This window comes from Etheostoma cragini, chromosome 15, assembly GCF_013103735.1.
Source record: "Etheostoma cragini isolate CJK2018 chromosome 15, CSU_Ecrag_1.0, whole genome shotgun sequence".
NCBI classification, from domain to species: Eukaryota; Metazoa; Chordata; class Actinopteri; order Perciformes; family Percidae; genus Etheostoma; species Etheostoma cragini.
In genome coordinates this window covers 7,177,832-7,186,193 of record NC_048421.1, presented here as the reverse complement: position 1 = coordinate 7,186,193, position 8,362 = coordinate 7,177,832, and the positions used below count along the sequence as shown (strand labels likewise).

The following is an 8,362-nucleotide window of genomic DNA, read 5'->3' as shown; positions in this document are numbered from 1 at the left end:
GTGTGTGTGTTTGTGTGTGTGTGTGTGTGTGTGTGTGTGTGTGTGTGTGTGTGTGTGTGTGTGTGTGTGTGTGTGAGACTGTGAATATGGTGTACGTGACCTGCACAGCTTATAGACGGAGAGGTCTGTTTTAAAGTTATGCATAGCTGGTTAATACAGATTAGTCTAGATCTTTTACTAAGGTGTTATCCTCCTGGGTCCCAAAGCTCTCAACTCCACTAGGTTCATCAGCTTTCCGGGTTAGAGGGTATATTGACTTATATTTTAAAAAGATTTTTCAAGTGCTTCATATGGAGCCCATGTGTTTCTCTGGACCACGTGAGAAACTCACATTTTTCTACAAGATCTATTTTATAAATCACAGAATGGAAAAATAATAAATAAAATAAAATGTAAATGAATTCATTTATTAGAGCAACGAATACAATGTCTGTCCTTCAATGTGACTTCAGGAATCCTTTCATAGTAACTTCTGAGGGCGCTGTTTTACTTTTAAAATGCAAATGTATGTCTGAGCAAACTAATTTTAGTAATACTGAAAATAATAGAGAGACATGTTGTCAGTCAGGCAACACGTTGATGCTGGTTTAAAGAACAGGCAATCATCTTGACCAGACCAGAGAAAGATAAGCAGGACTGATATTGCAAGGTTAAATATGATGTCAAGGTAAAGGCATATAAAAGATAAATGAGTGCTTGTAGATTGTGAAGAAAACGGCCTAACATAGTTTTTTAAATCTGTTTTCATATAAAAAGTCTGTTGAGATTGTATTGTGATTATGAAATTACTTTCCAGGGGGCATCTTGTGCAGCTTTTGTGCTTAGGTGTTGTCTATTTGTGTGCACACAATGTGTTACCCAATAGATTTTGTAAAACCGTATCTTTCATCAGATCTTTTATCTGATGACGAATGTTTTATATAGCATGGACTTGTCGAGCCTTTACAACATAGCAAACATTCGTTTAAGAGGCTTTGCAAAAACAGTAATTACTTGCATGAATATAATCATTTTCTCATCAATGGAATAATATGATAATACATTGAACCATAATCATTTTTGTATCATTCAAAACGATTTGTGACAGCACTACACAGCATGCGATACAACTGAAGGAAAAGTATCACAGTTTGGGAAACACAATTTTAAAGAGCGTTAGATGAGAAGATTGCTAGCACTCACATGTTTTATGATAAGAACAAAGGTACTGGCAACTAACTTAGCTTAGCACAAAGACTGTAAATGGGGGAGAAACAGCCTGTCTGTGCTGTTCAAAGGTAACAAAATCTGCCTACTAGCACACCAAATATCTTTTTTTGTTTAATCTGTTCAAAAAAGCAAAGCATACAAATTACAATTCACTCTTTTATGGAAAGTTATGTCACTGAATATTTTCCAGGACTTTTTCTAGGCCAGTAACAGTAACCTCCTGGAATCTCAACCGGTTGCCTGGCAACTGGTCCTGTTGTGTAAAATTGACCCAAAGTGGGGCCAAGGTGTTTGTGGGCATTGGAAGGTGGATGTATGATTCGTTTAGGAGATGAGCTGCACCCTGATTGGTACAGGCCAACCAACATTTGCTAACCCATGATGTGGTGGGGTTCTGTCAGAAGTCACCACATGATTTATTTAGCAGTTATTTTGAGGCAAAGCACATTGTATCATGCCCAAACATACAGTATATCTCTATTAACCTTCAGCCACTCACTTCTAACACACTTGTATCCTATCTCCCTTTTTACTTTATTTATATCTGCCACCCTCCTATATATTATCTTTACCTGAAGGCTGTTGGCACAGAGTAGCTGCTTTACAGCTATCTGCTAGGCATGAACTCTGCAATGACCGAGAAAACCTGATTATGCAGTTTGTATTATAGATACCTTGGGGCCCAAGGCGAGAGCAAACACATTGTGTAGAGAAACCCACATTACAGTGTACGCTCTAGTGTTAGAGAGAGACATTCGAGAAAACTGCCTGCACAGAACTTTGTGACTGAACAACTTGTCGAAGGCAGCTGCATGAAACCTTCTTCTGGTTTCCTTAAATAACCCATGGGAATGGAAATGAAGGTGTGCTTACCCTCTTGCATGTGTACTTGGATGTGAATGGAAATGTATATTTACTTTGCTCAGCCATGCACGCAGTACAGTACACAATCACCTAACACATGCATAGGCAAACCTTTTGCTGTCGTGCACTCTTGTGATTACTGAGCATCTTTGGGTGCACAGGCAGTCGTGTGGTGAAACAGAGTCATAAATCTCTGACAGGGAGACGGACAACCCGACAGATGGGAGCAGAGAGATTGAGTCTACAATTAATTTAGTGTAAGAGTAGCATGTCTTTGATGCTGGGACCATTTGTCATTCTCCCTCAGCAGTACAACTTAGCAAAACTGATCTTGGACGTGAACACAAATGTATATATAGTTTATTTATTTGATTAGGACATCATGGTACTGTTACTACACACTATTGCAATTAAAACAACCTAGATACAGTGGATTACGAGTTGTCCAGCAAACAAAGAAAACTGGGGAAACAGACAAGGGGATAGAGTAAGAGCGTTAGCATTTTGACTTCTTTTTCAAACTTTCTCTGCTGGAGCTGCTCCCCCCCGCGACCCGATACCGGATAAGCGGACAAAGATAGATGGATGGATGGCTTATGAGCTTTCTTTCGACGGGTTAGATGAGAAGAATGATACCACTCTTGTGTCTGTATGGTAAATATGTAGTTGGAGATGGCAGCTGGCTAGATTAGCTTAGCACAAAGACTGGAAACGTGGGGAAGCAGCTAGCCTGGCTCTGCATAAAAACTGCCTACCAGGACCTCTAAAGCTCACTAATTAGTTATATCTTGTTTGTTTAATTTGTACAATTTGTTGTTTCACAAGGGGCTGTGTGCCACACTCTTTGCCAGCACCAGTAACTTCCTGGAGTCACCTCTGGTTGCCTGGCAACTTGTCCCAGCAGAGAAAATGATGTTATATATTTAACCTTTAGACAAAGCCAGACAAGCTGTTTCCTGAAGTTTCCATTCTTTGTTAAGTTAAAGTAACGTAAATTACAACCGTGTAGGCGGTCACAGACAATTGTCATTTGTCAACAGTCCATAATATACTACAGTGTGTACCAAAAAACACCCATCCACAGTATCTGGATGATTCCAGATACTGATGCATCCTGATGATCACTCAGCCCTGGTGACACCTGCACTCCCTCTGCCTCCTGAGTAAGTTTCTGTGTTATTGCTGCAAGTAAGCTGAGAAAACTGTCAAAGATGTGTTCCCATGACAAACTCTAGCCAGCAATACCAACATAAAGTGTCAAGCTGTATCGAACTGTGTGATTGTGTGAAAGAGAGAGAGAGAGAGAGAGTTGACATGGGTGGAAACCATTTCAAATTAAGCATAGAGAAACTTTAACATACATGTAAAGTATGCGGGTGAAAGCTGACCCTTGATATGTCCGTCTTTTCAACCAGTTTGCACACTGGAAATTAATATTATGCACACACATGCTTATACATAATCTTTCATTGGCATTTCTTCTCCATATGCAACTTCTTTCATACACAGTATTTCATAACACTCCAAGTGGGCACCTTCTTTTAATATACTCGCATGAATGGGAAATAGATCCCAGCTTCATTGACATTTATGTGAACATGCATGCAAACACATACTTGCACACACCTATTTCCACCTTGTGAGCAAGATAAAATTGTAGCAGGTTGAGATCCCAGCAGATAGATTGTGCTGAACATGTTGTTAATTGCATCACGTCCAGCTCAGCGGTGAAGGACTTCTACAAGTGTTGCTATGCCACAAGAATTTCATCCCTGAAAGGATAACGAAAATACTAAATATGATTGATATTTTACACAGTGGATGGAGGAAACACTTAACTGATGATGACAACTTATGTTTTAAGCTTTTACCACATCTTGAGATTATTATCTTTAGTTTAGGAAAATAGGTCATGGTTGGTGATTTTGCTTCTTCTTGTGAAACTAATCATCTTGTGAAATGTTTCAGGCGCCTGTCAGCTTATGGCCTGAAGTATTCACTTGCAGTGCACTCTGCACTCCTGCCTATCTTGTTTGTCAATATCTCCTTCCTTTAGTTGATTTCAGTCCAACCCTTCACGTTTTCTCCCATCTTTTATCTCTCTCATCCAGCTTTTTCCCATGTTCCTTCTTGTCTTCATGCCTAAATTAGATGAATTACATTAATTTTCCACAAAAACAACTCCAAGTATTTAAAAAAATCCTTTCCACACAGCTATTGCAATACCAAGCACATCTTTAAACTTTGAGATACAATCTTTGAAACTCCAATTTATAAACCTTCCCCTCAGGGACCTGAACCTGTATTTCGTACATGTCAAAGTAAACGAATCTCTGCCTCTACCTCTCTCTCTCTGACACATGAAATACAGCAGAAGTAACAACGGCTTCTTGGCTTTTACTGGACGCTGCACACACAACTGCACAACTGAAAGACATACAGCAAGGCAGAGGGGAATTACATTTACTAATGTATCTGCCAAGGTTGGAGTGCTGTGTTATAACGTGGTTGCCTGACCTCTGAGACGCCACGCAACATAAGTCTGTGTCATGACAGGTCGGGGTGAAGAACTGGTACATCTTGGCTGAAGGAGAAAAGCTTTACACAGTGCGCCGGCATTGCTTTTCTTTTATGTGTTATAGTACCTTGGTCTTTATGAGGGTTGAGAGTGCACGTGCTGTTATAGGATTGGGAGGAACCGATTGGAAATCAGTATAGCATGGTGTCAGATTTGATGTTAGAGTGTTTGGAGCTCAGAATAGTCAGATTCAGTTTCATATGTGTGTAAAACCTTATCAGTGGTTAAGATAGACTTCAGCTGCATCTTATTCAAACCATGATGGACTGATGCCTGTGTTAGTTATATTTCTGCACAGCCTGGAATCATTTTAGTGTTTGTGTGCAAAATCCTGAGTCACAGCAAAACATTTATTCAGTCTGATCAAATGTCATTTTCATAACCACATTGCAAACCTTAAGGATTTCCATTAAATAGGCGGCCTTTACTGGCCTCCTTTTACATGATTGTTTTGTGCTAGGGACATGACATTGTCTTTTTAGGAGTTTGAGTGTCTGTTTCTTCCGTGTCCTGCCTGCGTGTTGCACAATGCCCTTTTTGTGAAGGAGAGCTGGTTGGGTGTGAAAATTCCAGTGTTTGTGAAACTTAATGTGCGCTAAGGTGTAGGGGACACCGCCAACACTGAAGGAACAATTCACAAATTTCTAACCTTTTTTGGTGGGCGGCTGAACTTTGATTGTGACTGCGCCTCACAGTGCTGAAATAGAGATTTTACTTTTCTAACAGCATTTCTTTCTCTTGCACTTCACATGAAAGGCTCCAAGTTGGTTTGTGCAGTACAGTGCTTCATATCTCATCCTGCTCTGTCTCAATGAATGCCACCTTGATTAAGAACCAACGTGACAAATTTTAAGCAAATATCACATTATCAATCAAGAGATTTGGCGTGACCTTTACATAGGCCAATGTTGTGTTTTGACCTGTGTGTGTGTGTTTGTAACAGAAGTGTTTGTGCGTGCTTGGATTTGTTTCTAGGCAATCGCCGCAGGTTTGTAATGTCACTGTGCTGGTTTCTACCACAGCTGTAAGCCTTATCACTGTGTGGTTGTGCAAAGCTTTCCTGTGAAGCTAAGAAACAAAATTTCTCAAGCCTCATACTGTGGTCATTGTTCCCAACAGTTATTAATGAAGTACTCAGATCATTTATGTACTGTAAGTAAAAGTACCAATACAGCTGTGTAAAAATGCTATGTACAGTAAAGATTATATATGAATCTATGCATTATTAGATTCTTAATACTGATGCAACAATGTGCAAGGAACATTTTTACTTTTGTAGCAAACAGTACAGCCCAGTCAGTTAGGTAGTTTAATGCAGCGGTTCCCGACCTAAGGGTCAAAATATAAATCTGAATTGCCATGAGAACAGGAAATTAGGAAAAACAAGATTAATGAGCTTAATAATGCTAAAAACCTTGGATAAAAAATGTTTTGTTCATCACTGGAGGAAATTTTATTATAGTCTTTTTCTGTCTTACTTTGCATCTGTGTGCACACTGACACACTTCCACACCCCAGTTCTCTTCCATGCCTCTTTGCTAGTTTTTGTCGTTCTACAGTGTATGTTTCAAAGGACTCAATATTTTAGTTTTAGACTCTCTTAATTAATCCCCATGGTAAAAGATTGTTTTCAACTGCTCAGACTCAGATGTTGCTGCTGTAAAGTATCAAGTAGGAGAGAGAGGAAGGTTTAGCTATCTGAATCCCAGATCTGTGTTTGTGAAAGAGATGGAGAGAACCACCTCACTTGTGAAGGTGCTGGGAAGTCAAAGTATAATGCAGCTGAAAGTTACTTCATCTGCTCACGCTGTGGCCATTGACTCTTGATTGTGGTTAGGTTAGTTTGGTTAGGTTGCACGTGATTTGTGCACATGCGTAGGGGCACATAAACACGTTAATCAGCTGCTTAGCTGAGGTAGATTTGCTGTCCAGAGTATTTGACCTGTCACATCCTCATGAAGCGACTGAGGAGACAGCGAGCTTGAGAGAGTAGCTTTGGGTGATATATGAATAGCAAGGCTAATCGCCCCAAGCCGTGGGAACCAGCTAGCTGCAAGCTGGATTAGTATCAACAACATTGTACTGCTCTAATTGTTTCTGATGCCTTTGCTTACAGAAACACACAGTAGCCCTGTGTATTAATAATGCATATGCGGTGTTCAGGTATGCCGCCTGTGCTCCGTTAGGTCATATTGTCTTTCACAGCTCGTTTTTTAGAATTTACAGACTAGCGTTTCTCTCACTTAAAGAAAGCCAAGTTTTAGCTCATTTACTACAAATCATTTTACATTACTGCTGACTATTTCCCAAAAGATACCCCATTCATTTAGATCTCTGCCCATTTGTTTACATTCCTGTCATAGGAGAAGCTAATTGCAGACATTTGATTCCATAATCCTTCAGAGTGAACACCATGTCCTCTTCTATTTTTGCCAAAGTTGAAAAGAATCATGTTAATTTTAAGGTGGAGACATGGCAGCGTTTTGTCCCTATTTCTCTTTTTAGGAGTTTAAGTGTCTGTTTCTTCTGCCTCTTGCCTGTGTGTTGCACAATGCCCTTTTAGTGAAGGAGAGCTGGTTGGGTGTGAAAATGTCAGTTTTTTTTAAACTTCATGTGTACTAAGGTGTAGGGGACATCTCACCTTTTTCTTCAGAGTGAACACAATGTTCTCTTTTATTTTTGCCATAGTTGAAAAGAATCATGTTTGCTGCCTCTTGCAGCAGGTCAAACTAAAATCTGCAAAAGATATGATCCTCAATGGCCTTCAAACAGTATAGTATTCAATAGTATACTATTACTATATATAGTATTCCTCTTGATAGTACTGCATATCTATACCTGCAGTAAGAAAATGATTACGCTGCAGCACTTAGTTCCTTTGGGATCGAAGAAGTCCTAACAGCATCTGACCTTCAACGATCACCTCCTAACTAGAGAAACATGTTGGTTCTAATTGAATCCTGTCATTCTGAACCTGACACGATGGCTTTGCATCTCAACCCTTCTACCCAATCACTGTTATCACTCGATCGACTCTCCCTGTCAATATTTCTGATACGTAAAGGCACGGTTCAAATTAATGAAGGGTGCAGGTATGTAGGTCACAGAGCGACGAAATGAGCACCATTCTCATGAACAGATATTCTGCAGATATTCTTTGAAACCAGAAGTGCACATTAATTTTGCAGCATAGCAACCCAACCCCACAACATTGAGCGCGTGGAGATTTATCAATTTATGTCCAGCAAATTTATTTGAAAAGTCAAATGCTGTAAAAGTTTAAACCAGAGGCACCTTCAGGCCATATTCTGTCTGCTTCTTCTTGTGAGGCTGTGCATGGATGTGAGAAATGACCGGAATTGAAATGACAGTGAGTAGAAGAGGAGAAAAACAAACTGGAGACAGGTAGTTCTCCTGCTTGCTTTGCTCTGCTCTGTCTCTAACCCATTCACTTTCTACAATTCATATTCAACTAATGCAAAGATTTCTACTTCCTGTAGAAGATTGTAAAAGGTACTGAAGGAACTGAAGTGGTTAATTTGTAAGGATAGCATTGCTGGTTGTTGGCCAATAGTTTGATCTGTGAATGTGGCGGGTCACTACACACTGGAAGGTGTCAGTAGAGCTATAAACGACAAACTAAGCTACATCCGTCCTCGTCGGGTTAGCAGTGTGCCAGGCCGCTTCAGAAATAATCAACAGTGGAGAGAG

The 8,362-nt window shown here is 39.9% G+C and overlaps 1 long non-coding RNA gene across 1 annotated transcript in view; it reads left to right on the top strand.

Moving 5' to 3' along the window:
* Positions 1 to 4,977, top strand: part of LOC117957652 — a 14,510-nt gene extending 9,533 nt beyond the window's left edge. Inside the window, exons 2-3 of the long non-coding RNA XR_004659553.1 lie at positions 553 to 559; positions 4,966 to 4,977. This is a non-coding gene — a long non-coding RNA (uncharacterized LOC117957652). The remainder of the gene's footprint in view (positions 1 to 552; positions 560 to 4,965) is intronic.
* Positions 4,978 to 8,362: the final 3,385 nt, after the last annotated feature.